The 19,488-nt window shown below is 40.1% G+C and overlaps 1 protein-coding gene across 1 annotated transcript in view; it reads left to right on the top strand.

Moving 5' to 3' along the window:
- Window positions 1-19,488, top strand: part of mmd (monocyte to macrophage differentiation-associated) — a 51,550-nt gene that overhangs the window by 2,042 nt on the left and 30,020 nt on the right. The gene's annotated exons all lie outside the window — the stretch shown is intronic.

Genomic DNA, 19,488 nt, shown 5'->3' with positions numbered 1-19,488 from the left:
ATGCAACAAACAATACTGTTCTATGGTGGACTTCCCTCGCATGTCTAGGTGTGACGTAATTTCCGAAGATTGCCGAAGAAAAGCATTTTCGTTGTCAAGGGCGTTGCTATGGGTTAAACAAAGAATCTGGAAGGGTTGCGTCAAAAAAAATAATGAAAATATGCTTATAATTGTTTAGCCATTGATATTATTCAAAAACATGGTTGTTCAACCTTACTTCAAAGTTCCCCTTTAAGAACTGGGCAGGCTCTCTGGGAACATGTCACAGGCAGCATAGTTCCGTAGTGTTCTGTGCAGAGCGTCAGTCAATTTCAACATACGCTAATTGATTCCGTGAAAAATAATGAAAACCGGACATTATCATGAATTTATAAAACCCCGTTGGATGCCCCGGACTGGATGTGAAAAGTGGACATGTCCGGGCAAAAGAGGACGTTTGCTCACCCTAATCTCAGTGAGATTTTTGGGCAATTTGTAGGAAATTCCTCTTTCATTTATCAAGTTTTTGAGAGATTTGTTGTCAATTTTTAAGAAATTTCTGGTAAAATTTGTGTGAAGGTTTTTTTCGATATTTGTCAAATCAGGCCCTATTGTAGTTGAGTGAGATTTTTGGTCAATTCTACAAAATTTCCAGTAAATTTGTGGGAAGGTTTTGTAGATTTTGAGATTTTTTTTGTTAGGTTTGTACAAAACTCCTGGAAAGTTTTGTCAATTTCTGTAAAAGCTGCACTACATATCAGGGAAATTTTCGGTCCGTTCGCGAGGTATATACCCGAAAGAAAGTTGCGAGCTGCTCGCCGGTCTTGTTGGAAATAGCCAGGACGTGGATGTTTATTTTTAGCCAGCCTTTGCGTTGCTATGCGTCCGCGTGATACTCGACACTACAACTCAACGCCTGGCTTGCGTCAAAGGGGACACGACAACACGCTGGCAAAAACACGGCAGGGACGCACGCGTGTGTGACCGTCATCCCCCGAAATCACATTGGTACATAAGTCTTAAAAAAGAGATCCTGCAAAATTTACAGTTGTAACAGAATAATATGAATCTGATTTTTAATCTCCACTTGTGGAGGACCAGAAGTTGCAAAAATGAATCATTCCAACAAATTGAATGATTTATTGAATTTCAATTAATTGTAATATTTATTCATATTTTTTATTTTTGAATTTTTTCATTTCTCATTTATTTTAACCAGTAGTTCTTAACCCGGATTCGATCGAACCCCAGGGGTTCAGTGAGTGAGTCAAAGAGGTTTGGTGAAGGTTAAGACACGCAAGGCCCTATTTTTGGACGCTGACTAAATCTAGGGCAAAGTGGCATTTTAGACCAGGTTTCGGACCGGTTAGTCCCCAATTTACAGGCTTTGTTCCAATTCTTTCAACTGGTAATACTCTATCCGATGGAAGGACAAACTGCTCAATGGAAGGTTGACTCTCACTTGGTATGAAGAACTACAACAGACTGGGTGGCGTTGACATAAAAAAAACAAAAAACATTTGCGTCACATTTTACGGCATGAAAATAGTATGTGAGGCAAGGATGTGATAGAACGTAAATATCGACATGAAAACAAAAATAGAAACTGTGAAATAAATCGAGTTTTAAGTGCTTATGACAAGATAAAAAAAGTCTTAACTAGCATTATTATATGAATTAGAATCACATTTTCAGACGATTTGACTATGTACAATAATTTGGCAAAGCGCAGATGACGAGAAATTAGTCTTTTAATCTGCCTTTTAGCCACGCTGGTCATTATAGCGCTTTAGCATCCCCAGCTGGAGGATGACGTCGGCAGGGTCACGATATCAGCTGATTTAGAATTCAGCCCATTGAGAGGGACGATTCAGAACGAGGAAAATTGCGACAGAGAGCAGCAAAATGTCATCATTGTTTTACTCTCTCCATTATTTTTACAGGATATTCTTTTCATCTAAGTATTTTCCCCCAATTACTAAATAAATGGAATAGTCATGACAAATAGCAGTCTTATGCTAAATTGAAGATGAAATATTAAAAAAGTATGTATTTAGTACGACATGGCAAAATTACTCTATAATGGTCAAAAGTGTCGACTTCTTGGACCTCCCAAACGATATTTTATGCCAGCGGAGTTAGTCCGGCTTTTGTCATTTCCCTGCCCCGGCTTTGGAGAGCGTAAACAAACCAGGAGGCATGGCAGCTAGCCGACATGCTAACCGGGACCGAGCGGCGTTTCCAGGTCTTATTCTCGCCTTTCAAAGCGAAAATTCACACAAAACTACCCCAGATCATGTCACACGGTGGCGGGGTTGTCGATTGTCTTCGCCGACAAGCAACAACCCCCCGGCGGCGAGCAAGGGACAGCTTGTCGTGCCCTTGCTGCGGGCAGGAGAGCTCGTTTGCTGGGAAAGCAGCTGGAGAATGACCGCCGGACAAATCGGCCGACGTCGGAGGAGCGCGTAGTTGCCCGAGCCCAACCTGAGGATAGTGGTCTATTGCCGGTGTTCTGCCAAATTTTGCACCCTTATAATATTTTGCTCCCAAAGCTGTTGTGGCTGTGAATAAGCCCTCTTTTACATTCAGTTGGACTCTCAATGTTATCGACAGGTGCCAAATAAACAAGTAACATCGTAAGCATACATGTTCAACACGAATATGGTGTAAATTAATGCTTAACTACATGTCATAGACGTAAACAGTGAGAGAATGGCGTGCAGTTGTTGTGTGCTGCTAACATGGCAAGAGGATAACTTTTCTACATGTCCGTCCATGATCAAACGTAAGTAAATATTCCTTTATTTGAAGAAAGTTTGTAGTGTTTACTTTGTAATCATTGTATTCACGGCCATTTTCAACACAAAGTTGCAATTTTCTGATGGGGTGCAAAATTTAACAGAACATGGGGCACACGAAGAGGGCAATAAGCCGAGTATAGTGTTCTCCCGGCGGGCAAGCGAAGAGGACTGAAGGGGGTGTGCAACAAGCAGTGTTGGGAGTAACGCCGTTATAAATAACGCCGTTAGGTAACGGCGTTATTTTTTCAGTAACGAGGTAATCTAACTAATTACTTTTTCCGCCGTTACAACGCCGTTACCGTTACTGACGGTCAAAAGCGGTGCGTTACTTACTCTGAATAAATTGAAGAAACTACCAGCCGTGTCGAGTCGTCTCTCTGCTCTGTTGATTTGTCATCCAAGACTTGAGGTGCGTTCAGGTTCGAGAATAGCGCACGTACTTCTGACTCCAAGCTGTTTGTCCCTGCTCATTCAATTAGACAATGCTTTCCAAAGTTTGTTAACGTTTCTGTGTTTGCTACACCTGATGCTAGCCTTGTTCCCATCTCCCACTGTCAGCCAGCAATAATTCTGCTTCCATCTTGAGGACGGCAGACGCTTTGAAGGTGACGTGAATTGTCAGGAAACGAGCCTACCTGAATGCAGCCCCTCGAGAGATGCGATGGAAGTGATTGTGATTGGCTGAGGGTTAGAGTCATGTGTCGTGGTAAGCCAATCAGAGCCGGTGATTTCACAAGCAAACCGGAACAGCGCGTTTGGCAAACACACACACTCAAAACAGATGCACAGGGTCGGGATGGCAGAGCATTCAGAAGAAAAATTGTCCTTTAAGAGGTGGAGATATAGACACTATTTCAAGTTTGTCGAAATTAAAGGAAATAACCTGCATGTAATGTGTAATTTATGTCCCGGGGCAAAGCTTTTCTCGACATCTGTGGTAAGCAATTCAAATCTGCTGAAGCACCTAACAAGTTAACTACCTGTCTGTTCTTCTCTATTCCACTGACTCGAATACTGCTCAGAAAATTTCAAATTCTTTGACATACAACAAGTTCTTTTTAAAGTAACGGAAATAGTTACTTTCCCTGGCAACTAGTTACTTTTACTATAGAGTAATTCAGTTACTAACTCAGTTACTTTTTGGAAGAAGTAGTGAGTAATGTAACTCATTACTTTTTTAAAGTAACGTGCCCATCACTGCCTATCTTAGCCTCCTTAATATAGTAATCACGTATTTGCAGATATCTAAAGAAGTCTTTTTAGTGAGATTGTATGTATTTTTTAGTTCTTGGAAACTTTTTATTTCTCCCCTTTTCACCACTTTACTTATAGATGTAATTCCTCCATCTGTCCATATCTTAAACCCGTCATCCAATTTTCCAAGCATGAATTTATCGTCATATGATATCCATTTCAGTAGACCAATTTCTTTATCTATCTTTAAAAGTTTCACTACAGAGTACTAGGGATGGGAATCGAAATCCGATTCCAATTCGGAACCGGTTCCGAGTGTTTCGAGGCCTCGACATCATAATGAAATAGCCTTAACGATCCCTTTAACGAGTCCTGAAGACTCATATTGCGTCGTGACTGTCTTGTTGTCCAAACACATCAAACTAGCATTGCACCAAGAACCACCCGCTCCAAAGTTTGGCTACACTTCACCAGGAAAGAGGGTGAAAATGAAAGGTTACGATGGTTTAGCACGAGCATTGCAGCCGTAAACATAACAATGACAGCACGTAGATTCAAACGATCGAAAGTGTGTCTTCACTTCACGAGGAAAAATTACAACAAAACAACTTGCAATCATTGCAAGGTGGAGATAACTACATCGGGAGGGAAGGTAGAGATAACTGCATCGGGAGGGAATAGACTGTCGGGAGGGAATAGACAGCACTGTCCTCACCGAGACACCTATACAGCTAGCTAAACTCCGAAATGACGATACAGAAGACGTTGGTATAATTTGCTGACTTTATTCAACCATCACTTGAAGAGTGAAACTAAAAATAGAAATGAAACAAATAATTTCGTTCCCAGTAACAAACAGGTTTGCATCAACGTAAATCAGCGATGATTAGCTGTAATAACAAAACAGTTAGCATGCGTTCGCTAGCATTAGCACATCGTTCAAACCACTACACAACTGGATTTAAGTGTCCGATCGCGAGTGGAAACACACAACAACAACAACAAAAAAGATGATACATACAGGCGTTGCCTCTGTAGATATTTTACAAGCATTAACAAAGAACATAGGGTCGTAGCAGTGCTTCCCTCTCTCATGAACTCTCTCAAGCTTTCTCTCGCGTCTTCTTCACGTGAGGAAGCGCAAGGGCGCCCCCACTTGAGCGTGAAAGCACCATAAAAACTAAAAGGCATGCACTTCAATATACTGGTAAATAATACTTTAACAGGGGTCCCCAAACTACGGCCCGCGGGCCGAATACGGCCCGCCCCAACATTCAGTCCGGTCCCCTGAACAATACCAGAGAGCATTTTGATTTTTTTTTTTTTTTTCTCAATAGTGTTATTTATTTTCTGGCCTTTTTATGTGAAGACCTCAGAGAGGGTTATTTGGTTATTATCTATTTGATTAATAGTGCTATTATTATTAATTATTATTATATTATATTATTATTTTTATTTTATTTACTTTTGTTCCGTGAAATATCCAGAAAGGGTTATTTGATTGTGGCTTCCTGAAAAACAATATTTTTTTTACATTCAGGCACTCCTGCAATCGTCACACTTTTTCTGTTACAAACTGACCACGGCCCCTCAAAGAAGGGAAAAGTTATGCAGCCCTCACTGGAAAAAGTTTGGGGACCCCTGCAAGTTTAACACATATTGCAAACGGCAGACCAACTACCTATATGCTAATATATACCAATATTTTTTTATTTCTATTAGAAAAATGTTTCAGTAAAATGTTAAACATTCTTGTGCATTTGCCACTTTTTGCCACAGTTAATATTGAGGCGTTGGGCTTCTTTTGACCTTGTTGTGAGTTTTTAAGGTTGTGACTTCTGATTAAACAAACTCAATGCCAATCTAAATGTTTGTCCCCCCCCCCCAAATTAGAATCGATAAGAGAATCGATAAAGAATCGAATCGTTAAGCAACATCGATAATGGAATCGGAATCGTAAAAATCCTATCAATTCCCATCCCTACAGAGTACCATACATCTAATGTAAGGGACACTACCACATTGCCAGCTTGATCCTCGTTTCTTTGAGTTAGGTTTTGGATTTGTCCGATTCGTGATTGTACCGGGTACTTCTGTGAGAAAAACTTCTATATCCTTCCATTTTGCCTTATACCCCTCATTACACCAACAGACCAAATGTCTCAACTGTGCCGCTCGAAAATAGTGTTTCAAGTTTCAACAAACAAACAAACAAAATCCTGCAGCACATTTGGCTGGCGTGATGCGAAAAATAAACTAATTTATCTGTAAAATCAGCTGAATCTGCAGTCCATCTGTATGCTATAATGCAATGCTGTATTGTGAGATGCTGACCCGGGTGACGTCACATTCACATTCCTCCTCAAAACAGGAAGTTATTCATTTTCATGCCGCGGGATTAGAAAAATTGAATAAATAAAACGATCGCTTACTCGCACAACGAAGCCGTCCATTTCATTCAGGAGCATAAAATACCACGTGAAATATAAAATCAACCATAGTGGAAGAAGTGAGTCTCGTAGCTCGTTACTTGAGTTTGCGTTGCCGTGTCCGGCCGCTCGCATCTCTTCTTCTCTAGTCTCTCTGCCGAAACGCGCACAACAACAAAATTCCCCCTGGAACACAACATGCCCAACATCAGTTCCATGGGTGAATTATGAACCATTATGAAGGGTCACCACAAAACATGCTTTTTTCTGTCACAGGCACTTTAATTTCATTTTCCAATGTGAAAAGCAAATCAAAAGGCAAACATTTTTGTTGTAAATTAACACTGTTTATTGGACTTGTGAGAAGATTCATGTTTTTTTTTAAACATAATGACATTATGTACAAATTTGGCAATCATTTTGTGCAAGTTGTTTAATTAAATTTTATATAATTTAAGATGTAAACATGACAGATATTGTACGGTCAAGGCCAATGCAACTAAGCAGGTTTAATGTTGATTCAATGTAGGTTATATTCTTCCACATTTGAATGAAAAATTCTAAGATTCGCACATTGGGACAGTCTTGGTTTAGTTGTCTGATGATGCTTCATGCATACCGGTAAATATAAAAACATAAATTTTGACCTGTTTAAAAACACGGCATCTAAATGAGAAGAAATTTGAATGGAAATTCACTTAGGGTTTTAGTTTGTTAGCTTAGATATATCGATTTTTGAGTTGGAAAAAAAATTCTATAGGGTCTTTCTCACGCACACCGCTTCATTTTTTAGCAGTCGGTCACATGAAGTGATCTAACGCTGGATTTTGGTCCAAAAAGTACTAAAGCTGTACCGCATACGAACAGGAAGAATTGTCTCAGGAGTGATTTGGTTGAGGATTCAAGGTAATTGTAAGATTTTTTTGTATCCTGTATGCATTTTGGAACGTTGTGAGAAAAAATCAATGGCAGAAATTAGCCACTACAGCATTGGCATTACACTTCGCAATATTTACGTAAAATAAATGCTACCTCCATGTTGTCCATATCTATTAAGAATTCAGGGATTTAGGCATTTATTCACAAGAATTTTCAACGGAAAGATCTCTTTGTTTACATATGGCGGCCGCTAATTTCCTTACTGACTAGCCTCATACAGTAGTTCGCAATATTTACGTAAAATGAATGCTACCTGCACGTTTTTTTTTTGCTTTTAACCAAGAATCAAGACTGTTTTACGTCCATATCTGTACAGAATTCAGGGATTCAAGCATTTATTCACAAGAATTTTGAAGGGGAAAAGCTCTTTCTTTACATATGGATGCTGATAATTTCCTTACTGACTTGCCTCATAGTTCTTAATAATTACGTAAAATACATGCTACCAAGGCAAGGCAAGGCAAGGCAAATTTATTTATATAGCACAATTCAACACAAGGCAATTCAAAGTGCTTTACATCACATGAAGACCATAAAAATCACATTTAAATCAACACAACGTAAAAACCAAGACAAATGATCGCATTTAATCACAGAATAAAAATAAATAAATGAAAATAAAACAAAAATAAAAATAAAGCAAAAACTACTACTACTAATAATCATTGACATCAGCAATGGAGATAAGCACAAGAGGAATAGAAGGCAGGTAGGTTGAAATATATAGACAGTTATGGATATGCAGTGCCAAACAAAAGCATTTTTAGCCCTGATTTAAAGGAGCTAACAGTTTGAGCATACTTCAGACGTTCGGGTAACTTGTTCCAGAGGTGAGGAGCATAATAACTAAATGCTGCCTCACCCTGCTTGGTTCTTGTTCTTGGAACATGCAGAAGACCCGTTCCAGACGACCTTAGGGGTCTAGATGTCTCATAGGAATCTAACAAGTCAAGCATGTATTTTGGTCCAAGGCCATTAAGTGTTTTGTAGACGAGCAGTAGTATTTTATAGTCTATCCTTTGACTCACTAGAAGCCAGTGTAGCGATTTCAAAACCGGTGTAATGTGGTCCAGCTTCCTTGTATTTGTGAGGACTCTGGCTGCAGCATTCTGTACTAGCTGCAGCTTCCTGACTGATTTTTTATCAAGACCTGTAAATATACCGTTGCAGTAGTCCAATCTGCTGAAAATGAATGCATGAATGCAGCACGTTTTTTTTTTTTTTTTTTGCTTTTAACCAAGAATCAAGACTGTTTTACGTCCATATCTATAAAGAATTCAGGGATTTGAGCATTTATTCAGAAGAATTTTCAACGGAAAAGCTCTTTGTCTGTGTTTCCATTTGGTTGACTTTGACCGAGATAGGCCCTTTATCAATCGGCCCCGCGGCCCGAGTTCCGTCAATACATTATGCAGTCTATGACAATTTATTTAATTAGTATTTACAACACCGGGCAATAATGATGGAATCACCAGTCTCAGAAGATGCTTTTTGATTTTGTAAAAAAAAAAAGCAGATCACAGACATGACACAAAACAAGTGATTTTAAAATGGCAACTTTCTAGCTTTACGAAATATATATATACATACTTATTTATTAGGGCTGTCAAAATAATCACGTTAACGGGCGGTAATTAATTTTTTAAATTAATCACGTTAAAATATTTGACGCAATTAACGCACATGCCCCGCTCAGACAGATTTAAATGACAGTACAAAGAAAACCCCACTTGTTAATTGTGTTTTGTGAAGTTTTGCTGCCCTCTGCTGGCACTTGGGTGCGACTGATTGTATAGGCTTAGGCACCCATGAGCATTGTGTAAGTAATTATTGACATCAACAATGACGGGCTACTAGTTTATTTTTTGATTGAAAATTTTACAAATTTTATTAAAAGGAAAACATTAAGAGGGGTTTTAATATAAAATTTCTATAACTTGTACTAACATTTATCTTTTAAGAACTACAAGTCTTTCTATCCATGGATCGCTTTAACAGAATGTTAATAATGTTAATGCCATCTTGTTGATTTATTGTAATAATGAACAAATACAGTCCTTATGTACTGCATGTTGAATGTATATATCCATCTTGTGTCTTATCTTTCCATTCCAACAATAATTTACAGAAAAATATGGCATATTTTATAGATGGTTTGAATTGCGATTAATTGCGATTAATTACGATTAATTAATTTTTAAGCTGTAATTAACTCGATTAAAAATTTTAATCGTTTGACAGCCCTAGTATATATACATACATATCAGTAATTATACATATAAGTAACTATTACATATGTCCTCATTATTATAGATAACGCATGTATCATTTATATATATAGCCAAGACATTTGGAGACCTCTTTCAGTGTATCGTGACCAGACCTGTTGTTTATAAAACAATTTGAATCTCTGAGAAAGTGCAACAACCAAAGATACGATATAAAGTGATAAAAAACTGGTCGTTTTTGGCCGACTGTGTCACCGCTTAGTGTGGCCATTCGCTTCCGAACACACATATACTTGTCACGGAGGTTCTCCCATTTTTTTATGCAATTGCTGATCTCCAGCCCCGTATTTTCAGCAATCTCCTACCACGAATTGTTTGCCATTTGGCCATCTTTATAATGTCTTGACTAAATATTGTAGAGGTTGTCGTACTTGCAGAGCTCTTCGATGATACTCTCGACGGCTTGGTCCATTTTTGCGAGTAGGACAACAATAATTGAAAATGGCAGTGATTTCTCGCTGAACCGGAAACAACAGTCTGAGCGGACCAATCACAGTCCATTTGCGTCACGTCTCCACGCGTTGACGTGACGCGAAGTCAGAAAATTGTGAAGATGCAAGTAAATCGGGTATGCCCTGGCAGCGTAGGTCTGCCGCAGAAGCATAACTCAGCTTTTAGTCATATTCTAGTCATTTCAAATTGTCTTCATTTTGGTAAACGAAATCTTAGACAAATTTCATCTAGTTTTAGTCGACAATTAAAATGTTTTCATCTGTAAAATTCAAAAGTTTTAGTCCAAAAATGAATCAATTAATAAATTACTAAAGGTTTCCAACCATTTGGAATGAACATTGACAGACGAGCTGTAAGATATGCATGATTGTATGACCATTATACTCTGCGGGTTATACAAGTTTGCTCTCCCACAGCTATTATATGCGCTCTCCCAAGCTATTATGATGAATACAGTTTTAGCCTATAATCATGTGCTTACATTTTTATTACCGGCAATTGCTCACATTCTGCTGATAAATAGATACACACACATATGTTGATTCATCACACAACGTCTCAGTACTTTTCCACCAAGCTACTTCGAGTGCAAATGTGTGTTCAAAACAAAGTTATCTTGCTCGCTCAAGAGTGTGACTGTTAATTTAATCAATGAGTGTGACTGTTAATTTAATCAATGACTAGAAGAAGGAACTTGCCCGATCGAAACTGCCACGTTGGACAAAGGGGTTGTAACTATATTCTGCCCAGCAACAAGCCCTCAATAAAAGTCAGCAGCGCGGGGAGCTCTGGGAGAGACTTCAATGAGACGCTCTTAGTCACGTTGCCCGATCTCAGACCTCTCCCCAAACTGCAGCTTGGTAAAAGTCTACTCTCTGACTCCTGCCTCCTTGTGTCCTGCCTTTGTCACCTCGCTCTGGGTCAACAGCTAAATTGAAGAAGGTGTTTTAGACCCAACACGAGCACATAATTGTAGAGTCTACAAGGACATCACCACCTTCGGGATGATAATACACACTCAACAGGAAAACAGTACATTATTTTTCAAGTAATTAAACCCACCTGGACACCAAGAAGTGTATGTAAAAAAAAAAGTAATCCAAAAGTTTAAGATGACACACGCCAAATGCTAAAGCTAAAGCGGACACTACAGTGCCTTGCAAAAGTATTCGGCCCCCTTGAATCTTGCAACCTTTCGCCACATTTCAGGCTTCAAACATAAAGATATGAAATTTATTTTTTTTGTCAAGAATCAACAACAAGTGGGACACAATCGTGAAGTGGAACAACATTTATTGGATAATTTAAACTTTTTTAACAAATAAAAAACTGAAAAGTGGGGCGTGCAATATTATTCGGCCCCTTTACTTTCAGTGCAGCAAACTCACTCCAGAAGTTCAGTGAGGATCTCTGAATGATCCAATGTTGTCCTAAATGACCGATGATGATAAATAGAATCCACCTGTGTGTAATCAAGTCTCCGTATAAATGCACCTGCTCTGTGATAGTCTCAGGGTTCTGTTTAAAGTGCAGAGAGCATTATGAAAACCAAGGAACACACCAGGCAGGTCCGAGATACTGTTGTGGAGAAGTTTAAAGCCGGATTTGGATACAAAAAGATTTCCCAAGCTTTAAACATCTCAAGGAGCACTGTGCAAGCCATCATATTGAAATGGAAGGAGCATCAGACCACTGCAAATCTACCAAGACCCGGCCGTCCTTCCAAACTTTCTTCTCAAACAAGGAGAAAACTGATCAGAGATGCAGCCAAGAGGCCCATGATCACTCTGGATGAACTGCAGAGATCTACAGCTGAGGTGGGAGAGTCTGTCCATAGGACAAAAATCAGTCGTACACTGCATAAATCTGGCCTTTATGGAAGAGTGGCAAGAAGAAAGCCATTTCTCAAAGATATCCATAAAAAGTCTCGTTTAAAGTTTGCCACAAGCCACCTGGGAGACACACCAAACATGTGTGAAACCAAAATTGAACTTTTTGGCCACAATGCAAGACGATATGTTTGGCGTAAAAGCAACACAGCTCATCACCCTGACCACACCATCCCCACTGTCAAACATGGTGGTGGCAGCATCATGGTTTGGGCCTGCTTTTCTTCAGCAGGGACAGGGAAGATGGTTAAAATTGACGGGAAGATGGATGCAGCCAAATACAGGAACATTCTGGAAGAAAACCTGTTGGTATCTGCACAAGACCTGAGACTGGGACGGAGATTTATCTTCCAACAGGACAATGATCCAAAACATAAAGCCAAATCTACAATGGAATGGTTAAAAAATAAACGTATCCAGGTGTTAGAATGGCCAAGTCAAAGTCCAGACCTGAATCCAATCGAGAATCTGTGGAAAGAGCTGAAGACTGCTGTTCACTAACACTCTCCATCCAACCTCACTGAGCTCGAGCTGTTTTGCAAGGAAGAATGGGCAAGAATGTCAGTCTCTCGATGTGCAAAACTGATAGAAACATACCCCAAGCGACTTGCAGCTGTAATTGGAGCAAAAGGTGGCGCTACAAAGTATTAACGTAAGGGGGCCGAATAATATTGCACGCCCCACTATTCAGTTTTTTATTTGTTAAAAACGTTAAAATTATCCAATAAATTTTATTCCACTTCACGATTGTGTCCCACTTGTTGTTGATTCTTGACAAAAAAATGAAAATTTTATATCTTTATGTTTGAAGCCTGAAATGTGGCGAAAGGTTGCAAGGTTCAAGGGGGCCGAATACTTTTGCAAGGCACTGTATGTTATCGCTACAAGTTACATTTAGTGTATGATGATCACTCAGCTCAGACCTTTAAAGGCTAAGGCAACATGGGATATTTTCTCTAGATCTCTAAGATAAAAAAACAAATCTTGCCATGTGTTTTCAAAACAAGTAAGTATGGAGCCCATGAGAGGACACTGGTGTGTGTGTGTAAGGTTGGGGCGCAGCACATCACATGAGTGACATGACCAAACACTGCTACGATGCAGGCTAACTACACATACGATAAGAAAATATCACAGACTGTTAACTTATGACTGAAACTCGTTCTCGTCAGATGAACACTGGCATTCATTTCGTTATGTTTTAGTTTCCCAATACATGTTTTTAGGCCCGCCATCGTCACGTCAGTGTCATGAAAAAATTGTTCGTCATCAAAATGTTTTCGTTATCGTCATCACTGATGAAAACATCACAATTTCAAATTCATTTTTTGATCTTTTTTTGTCAATTTAAAAGAAAAAAAAAATGTTTTGTTTATCATCTTTTATTGTCTGCAAGTGTTAATGCAAGAATGCCAAAAACAAAATTGTCATGTTTTTCCTACACCAATCCATCGAAGCGATGTTATCATCTGCTATCCAACATTTGGTATCAACATCTGTTTGGTCGCATCTGAACATGCATCTGTCAAGAACATCTTGGGTTGGGCGGATGCAAACCTCGTCTTCATCACCCTGGTTTCCCATAGCGGTTCCGGATTGATGATTTCCATGTGGGCACCACATGTGAACCCTGGCGAGTGACGCACGAAGCCGTTGAACTTCTTAACTGGGCGTCGTGAAACGCCAAATGATGCTTTGAAGATCACGAGATGATAAAAACCGTCCGCGTCTTTGATGTTGAAACTCAAAGACTCCCAAGTGGACAAAACAGCCGTGGAATTAATGTCATACCAAAATAATGCTTCTGCATGTGTCTTTGAGTGACTTGCTCGCCGACCGGCCGCACAGCGGGATGCCGTAAAAGCGACGCCCGGCCATTGTGTGTCACACGTCATTGGGAATGTTCGCAGACCACGGATGCCAAAGAATCCCCAGCCCGGCTCATCAGCGCGCGCCCCCTGCCATGAAGCCCCCCCACCCCCGTTCTCAGGGAGGCGCCGACTGTAGTGAATGAAAAGAAAAATCTGACCAGTTGCGCTCAGAGACGAAAAGTGAAGTTGTTACGCAAGGCGTGATGTCGTAAGACGACTCTGAGGAGGTCCGTTGGGTTTGTTTGCACACAGGCGACCCCCATTTAACTGTTTCAGTGCCATTGACGACCGATCAGGTGGCTCTTAAAACTAAATTAAAACTCTTTAAATTAGTTTATTACTTGCAGACGTCCAATTCATTTCAAGTGGGATGGTGGCGCTGCCATCCATCCCACTTGAAATTGATTAGACGTCTAGCGGCGTCAATGTCAGACAATGAGTGAGCAAGTAAAACACGAAAATGTCTTCCATTGCCAACAATAAGAGTGCAAAATAAAATTTAACCCATGAATACGATACCGGGAAAAAAAATTTTGTTGTTGTTTTTACATAGACTCCACCATCAGTTGACAAGACAGCTCCCTTAGACATTGCGCCACGCCTTCCCGTAGGGGGCCGACCCAGGCAGAACGTTGAGTTAGCTTTCACTGTGGTAAACTCAAACACATGCTGCGTTCTAACGCCGGATTTAGGTGGAAATGGGACGAAGGTTTTACTGCATACAAGCAGGCAGGAGTGTTTCAAGAGCGATTTAGTCGAGGATTCAAGGTAATTATTATATTAAATAACACCATGCATGCACTTTGAAACGTGAAAAAGAATCAGTGGATAAAATTAGTGTAACTTGATATATATATTTACGTAAAATGAATGATAACTGCTGTTATTTTGCTTTTAACCAAGAATCTAGACTGTCATTTATAGCTATAGAAATGCCACAATTTAAGCATTTATTTACAAGAATTTTCAACTAATAAAGCTTTTTGTTTCATGGCGGCCGCCATGTAGGATTACACAATATGTAACTTTTGCTTGAATTATTTACGTAAAACGAACAATAACTGCCCGTTTTTTTTTGCTGTTCGAGCATGAAGCAGAAAAACACAAATTAATCTTTTTAAATAAAAACCCAATCCTTTCCACCTGATTCCGATCCTCTGAAAAATGGCGCGATCGGCCCGATTTCTGATCATGTGAATGGATCGGGACATCCCTAGTATCATTACTTTTGCGATCAATCAGTGGTATCCGGATACATTTTAATATTTGACAACCCTGCGAAAGACATAGGCCTGTAAAAATCCATATACAGCGGTACATCGACATACGACTATATCGACATACGATTCTTTCGACATACAACATAAAGTTTGACTCGTCATTTGTCTCGACATTTGATGGGATGCTAGAAATAGGACGATTTATGACAGAGTCGCAATTTCATTGTTTCGTCTGTCAAGGCACCACTGTACAGTGATCCCTAGCTACTTCGCGCTTCAAATTTCACGCCCTCAGTCCATCGCGGATTTTTTTTCAATTAAAAAAAACAAAAACAAAAAATCTGATCGCGTAGTCTCACTCTCTCTCCTTCCCTTTCAGGCAGTGAGTGCACTGGAGTTGCTTATTAAAGTTAACAATGATTGACAGATGTTGAAGTTTGATGTTGCCAGAGAACCGAACTTCAATATCCCGCATGCGTCAATCATCGTTTAACTTGTTAACGCTTTGGCAACTCATTGTGTGTAAGTGAGCAGCTTTGGATTTGAGTTGACTCACCCAATGAAGCATATAATAAAGCCAAGCATTTTTGTGCTTCATTACTGTTTAAAAATAATTCCGTGGGACAGTAACAAAAATCCCTATCTCAAAAAATGAGCATATTTCATCCAATACAAAAAAAGTGTTTTTTAATACAAAAAAAGTCAACCTTCAATTAATTATATCAGCTATGCACTCAATACTTGGTCGGGAATGACTGCTTCAATGCGGCGTGGCATGGAGGCAATCAGCCTGTGGCACTGCTGAGATATTCTGGAGGCCCAGGATGCTTCGATAGCGGCCTTAAGCTCATCCACAGTGTTGGCTCTGGTGTCTCTCAACTTCCTCTTCACAATATCCCACAAATTCTCTATGGGGTTCAGGTCAGGAGAGTTGGCAGGAAATTGAGCACAGTAATGCCATGGTCAATAAACCATTTACCAGTGGTGTTGGCACTGTGAGCAGGTGCCAGGTCGTGCTAAAAAATGAAATCGTCAGCTCTGTAAAGCTTTTCACCAGATGGAAGCATGAATCTCCTGATAGCTAGCTGCATTGACCCTGCCCTTGATAAAACACAGCAGACCAACACCAGCAGCTGACATGGCACCCAGACCATCACTGACTGTGGGTACTTGTCACTGGACTTCAGGCATTTTGGCATTTCCTTCTCCCCAGTCTTCCTCCAAACTCTGGCACCTTGATTTCGGAATGACATGCAAAATTTGCTTTCATCTGAAAAATGTACTTTGGACCACTGAGCACCAGTCCAGTGCTGCTTCTCTGTAGCCCAGGTCAGGCGCTTCTGCCACTGTTTCAGGTACAAAAGTGATTTGACCTGGGGAATGCAGCACCTGTAGCTCATTTCCAGCACACGCCTGTGCAAGGTGGCTCTGGATGTTTCTACTCCAGACTCAGCCCACTGTTTCTGCAGGTCCCCCAAGGTCTGGAATCGGCCCTTCTCCACAATCTTTCTCAGGGTGCGGTCACCTCTTCTGGTTGTGCAGCATTTCCTACCACACTTTTTTCGTTACGCTGAGGTGCCTTGATACGGCACTCTGGGAACAGCCTGTTCGCTCAGAAATTTCTTTCTGTGTCTTAGCCTCTTGCTTGAGGGTGTCAATGATGGCCTTCTGGACAGCAGTCAGGTCGGCAGTCTTGCCCGTGATTGCGGTTTTGAGTAATGAACCAGGCTGGGAGTTTTTAAAAGTCTCAGGAATCTTGCGCGGGGGTTTTGAGTTAATTCGTTGATTCAGATGATTAGGTTACTAGGTTCCTTAGAGTACCTTTTCATGATATGCAAATTTTTTGAGATAGGGATTTTTGTTTTTTTTTGTCTTTTTTGCCAAAATCCTCAATATTAAAACAATAAAAGTCTTGAACTACTTCAGTTGCGTGTAATGAATCTAAAATATATGAAAGTCTATTTTCATAGTATATAGGAAAGTCTAATGTTTATCAGTACATTACAGAAAATAATGAACTTTATGACAATATGCTAATTTTTTGAGAAGGATATATATATATATATATATATAGTTGTGGTCAAATGTTTACATACACTTGTGAAGAACATAATGTCATGGCTCTCTTGAGTTTCCAGTTATTTCTACAACTCTGATTTTTCTCTGATAGAATGATTGGAACAGATACTTCTTTGTCACAAAAAACATTCATGAAGTTTGGTTCTTTTATGACTTTATTATGGGTGAACAGAAAAAAGTGATCAAATCTGCTGGGTCAAAAATATACATACAGCAGCGCTAATATTTGGTAACATGTCCCTTAGCCATTTTCACTTCAATTAGGCGCTTTTGGTAGCCATCCACAAGCTTCTGACAAGCTTCTGGTTGAATCTTTGACCACTCCTCTTGACAGAATTGGTGCAGTTCAATTAAATTTGATGGCTTTCTGACATGGACTTGTTTCTTCAGCATCGTTCACAAGTTCTCAATGGGACTTTGGGAAGGCCATTAGAAAACCTTAATTCTAGCCTGATTTAGCCATTCCATTACCACTTTTGATGTGTGTTTGGGGTCATTGTCCTGTTGGAACACCCAACTGCGCCCAAGACCAAATCTTCGGGCTGATGATATTAGGTTATCTTGAAGAATTTGAAGGTAATCCTCCTTCTTCATTATCCCATTTACTCTCTGTAAAGCACCAGTTCCATTGGCAGCAAAACAGCCCCACAGCATAATACTACCACCACCGTGCTTGACGGTAGGCATGGTGTACTTGGGGTTAAAGGCCTCACCTTTTCTCTCCAAACATATTGCTGGGCATTGTGGCCAAACAGCTCGATTTTTGTTTCGTCTGACCACAGAACTTTCCTCCAGAAGGTCTTATCTTTGTCCATGTGATCAGCAGAAAACTTCAGTCGAGCCTTAAGGTGCCGCTTTTGGAGCAAGGGCTTCCTTCTTGCACGGCAGCCTCTCAGTCCATGGAGATGCAAAATACGCTTGACTGTGGACACTGACACCTGTGTTCCAGCAGCTTCTAATTCTTGGCAGATCTGCTTTTTGGTGATTCCCGGTTGAATCTTCACCCTCCTGACCAATTTTCTCTCAGCAGCAGGTGTTAGCTTGTGTTTTCTTCCTGACAGTGGCAGTGACAAAACAGCGCCATGCACTTTATACTTTCAAACAACTGTTTGCACTGTTGCTCTTGGGACCTGCAGCTGCTTTGAAATGGCTCCAAGTGACTTTCCTGACTTGTTCAAGTCAATGATTGTTCAAGTCAATAATCACTCACAAGAAATTGCTAATTCGTGTTGCTGTATGTATATTTTTGACCCAGCAGATTTGATCACTTTTTCTGTTAACCCATAATAAAGTCATAAAAGAACGAAACTTCATGTATGTTTTTTGTGACAAAGAAGTATCTGTTCCAATCACTCTATCGGAGAAAAATCAGAGTTGTAGAAATAACTGGAAACTCAAGAGAGCCATGACATTATGTTCTTCACAAGTGTATGTAAACTTTTGACCACAACTGTATATATTCGTCCAAGTTTTATTCATTTTTTTCTTAACGCATTGCCAAAATATATATGATCGGGAAAAATTATCGGGAATGATTGGAATTGAATCGGGAGCAAAAAAAGCAATCAGATCGGGAAATATTGGGATCGGCAGATACTCAAACTAAAATGATCGGGATCGGATCGGGAGCAAAAAAACATGATCGGAACAACCCTAGTAGTAGTAGTAGTGGTTGGCGTTGCGTTATTCATCCACAAGTTGGAGCAAAGCTAAATGGAATGTCATGCCATGATTAACCAATACTGATCCATATATAAGGCACATCGAACTATAAGGCGCACTGTCGGCTTTTGAGACAATTGAAGGCTTTCAAGTGCGCCTTAAAATACAGTTATCATGAAGGCTCATTATGTATGTGTTGCCAACTTAGTCATTTTGATAGTAGGCTAATATAGACACATTCAGCATGTGTTGCCTTCATTATCATTATCCATCCTTTCATTTTTTTGTGGCTCCGGACATATTTGTTTTTTTGCTCCAATATGGCTCTTTCAACATTTTGGGTTGCCGAACCCTGGTCTCACCCCACAGTGAGAGTGAATTTTCAATATTTTGTTTTCCCTTAGTGCGGTTTCATTATATTGTAGGGTGTGAGTACTGTGGAGTTTAAAATAAGCATCCAGGAAGTCTTAAGAAGATGCAGCATGGCTGAAAGAGACACAAATCATGCGTGTCAAGTTACGACTGTTCTTCTTCTTCTCGGCAGGCTTTGTTTTTGCGATGGAAGAAGTGGCAAGTACGCACGGCGTTACACAAGCGGCACTCGGCTGACCTCATGGAACGTCTGGCCGCTGACGCACCAGGAAGGTGGACCCGGGCCCACCCGCCCGCCCGCCCTTAATCCCC

Source organism: Corythoichthys intestinalis, chromosome 16 (genome assembly GCF_030265065.1).
Source record: "Corythoichthys intestinalis isolate RoL2023-P3 chromosome 16, ASM3026506v1, whole genome shotgun sequence".
NCBI classification, from domain to species: Eukaryota; Metazoa; Chordata; class Actinopteri; order Syngnathiformes; family Syngnathidae; genus Corythoichthys; species Corythoichthys intestinalis.
The sequence above is the reverse complement of the archived record's forward strand: the minus strand, read 5'-3'. Positions and strand labels throughout refer to the sequence as shown.